The sequence below is a fragment of the Paramisgurnus dabryanus genome, chromosome 9 (assembly GCF_030506205.2).
Source record: "Paramisgurnus dabryanus chromosome 9, PD_genome_1.1, whole genome shotgun sequence".
Lineage (NCBI taxonomy): Eukaryota > Metazoa > Chordata > Actinopteri > Cypriniformes > Cobitidae > Paramisgurnus > Paramisgurnus dabryanus.
Window position 1 is genome coordinate 9119348 of NC_133345.1, and position 2788 is coordinate 9122135.

Below are 2788 nucleotides of genomic sequence, written 5' to 3' on the forward strand. Positions count from 1 at the left end.
ACAGACCACAGTGGCCTTTACTTTGAAGTCGTCCATTCGAACTCAATCAGGGACTGCATGAAGCTGTTCACATGGGGGTCAATGGCCACAGCTTTTCTCTGCACCAAGTTCCTTGTCTATTTGCTTGCTCCTTGTCTGGATGTGCACTTTCTCTCATCTTTGGAATTAATTCTATCCAGAAACCTGTTAGAAATATCATAAACATTAAGTCAACAAATATAAGATAGAAAAAGATTCTTAAAAAAACTAAACTCAGCCTTGAATTTACCCCTATTCTGAAACCTTTTGCTCTTATTCTACTGTTCCACACCTAATTACATTAAAATACAGAAGATTCACTTACCGCTGAACAAACTCTTTCCTCAATGGACAGCATCCACCTGGATCCTGTCATGATTGAATGTCCTGAACAGAAAGAACAATTGTTACTGATTTGGACACAACTTTTTATTCTGAAAACAAAATCTTTTGTCAATAAAGTCCAGGGACACCTCTGCTAAATAAATACAATTATTAAATTTCTTATAACCAAAGTCTGAATATTTCTGTTTGTATATTTCTACATGGCAAACTAAGACAATTGTGTACATGTTGTGTATGGTCGTGTTACAGTGTTGTGTGTGGGAATTGTGAATGAGTGTATACATGGGTATTTAAAGAAACTGTAGTGGTAAAGTGCAAACTTACCGAACAATGTGCTTGGTGTGTGTCTGGTGTCACCCGTTGTGCCTCCACATCTGCCTTAACTCCTGAAAAGTGCAATGACACTCATGTAAACTACAAATAAAAAGTGATCAGCACATTCCTGTGTACTTTTACATGTGACGTGAAAGCATTTAATATTGCAGTCAAAAAAATACATGACTTGTAACTGTACATCATGTACTTGCCTGGTGCCTTTAAAGATGATCCATCTTACCCAATCCGACTTACAAGCAATGGTAAGACTGTAAAAAAGACAAATGTTACAAAATCTGTTAGCCATAGAAATAAGTAGACATTGTGAAGGAAATGGTAAAAGAAAACTTAGTAACACTTTATTATAAGAGTTTATTCCTTAACATTTGGTAATGCCTTAGCTAATATGAACTAACAATGAACAATATATTTTACAACATTAATAATATTTGATAATGTTCATTGTGCAGAGACAAAGTGATTGATTTAAAAATGTATTAAGTGTTTAAATCTAATATCATGCTATGCTAACAAATAAAACATTACTGTAAGTGTTAAGTCAGTTGTAAAACATACATAGATATATATATATATATATATATATATATATATATATATATATATATATATATATATATATATATATATATATATATATATATATATATATTAGTTGTTATATTATATATAAATATCTAAATAAGTCTTTTTTAATTATTATTCTATAACATCTTGTCTACAGAAAATCTCTGAAAATGTCTCGTTTACTGCAGAAAATAGCGATTTATAGTGACAAGGTAAAAAGACTGTCCCTTTAATGTTTTACCCGGACGGCTGCGGTGTAACACTATTTCACGCAAAGTTTTTTAACAAGTTATTAGCTAGCTGCTCACTTTAAAGATAAACATGATCGCCTAAATCTGAGCAATCCTGGTGACGCCAGTTTCCTACACGATGTTATTATGGACTATTTTACATCCAGAGATGAAGGATCAGATGACAGAGACGAGAAGACAAAGGTACGTAAATGCGGAGCCCATTCTCTTTTCGTGCATTGATTTGATGTGTTTTGGAAACTTATATATACAGCGTGTAATGCATCTGAAGTGGTGGAAACAATATGCCATAAAAATGTATTGGACAACTTACTGGGCGTGTAAAACGCTTAAGAGAAGATATTCTCTGCTTTTGCTGATATAAGTTACCGTAATATAATAACAACAACAATAAGCGCGGCAATCCCTTTCGTTCATCTGATATTAAGATGAGGCCAGGTCTGAATTATATTTGGTCGAAGTTAAAGCTGCGATGAGTTCGATGCATGTATCCAGTTAAATATGAGGTTTCTTGTTTTCACTTCTGTGGAGTAGTTCGGTACTATGCTGTGTACGGGGTGTCAAGTCCTATCTGTTTACAACCACGAGTCAGCCTTGCCAAACAGTCGAACTTAATACTTTTCTCTGACGCTAACTGAACGGATGAAACGCCGAGATAAACGACCGTTATGCTGGGACCGCAAGACCGCGCTGGCGGGTTGTCTTTGTCCATTTCGTTAAAAATAGTTTCATTGTCACCACACTTTCAACACAATATAAACTCACCAAACCGTCATAATTTAGTTAAAACAACCCTATATTCATTAAAAAAAGGTGTAAAGCGAGTTAAAGCAGCGGTAGACATCTGTGTGTAACGTTAGCTTACTTTCTGAGGGAGATTGAAACTTTGTTGGCGACCGTTTTTCTCTCTCATTGCACGTTTAAAACAATATTGTGACAAACTATTGACAACATTCTTAAACTAAAAATTAAGTTTTCATGAAACAGAAATATTTCAAACTTACCGAACTGACAGAAATCAATCGTCCTCCTTCAGCTGCAGCCAGGAGTTGTGCTCTCCCTCTGTCTGTGTGATTTGACGTTGGCGCACTTTCTCTGATTATTGCAAGTCCACCTGGCACATTACAGCAATGGCTACAGCAAGGTTACATCAAGACCAAAATATACTGTAAAATTTTCCCGCTCAAACAAATTTACCCAGAATGCATTATGAACTGCAGTACTGTACTGTAATGTACACATACAGTATAGTACTGTGGATTTTTACAGTACAG

The 2788-nt window shown here is 35.0% G+C and overlaps 1 long non-coding RNA gene across 2 annotated transcripts; it reads right to left on the reverse strand.

The window, feature by feature from the left end:
- Window positions 1-346: 346 nt before the first annotated feature.
- LOC141282547 (uncharacterized) lies at window positions 347-2570 on the reverse strand. Of its 2 annotated transcripts, XR_012337295.1 has the most exons (4): window positions 2519-2570; window positions 891-947; window positions 688-749; window positions 347-405 (listed from the first exon to the last, which is right to left on the reverse strand). It is a non-coding gene; the product is annotated as an uncharacterized lncRNA (long non-coding RNA). The 2 variants fall into 2 exon arrangements; XR_012337294.1 differs by lacking the exon at window positions 2519-2570 and having other exon boundaries at window positions 891-1225.
- Window positions 2571-2788: the final 218 nt, after the last annotated feature.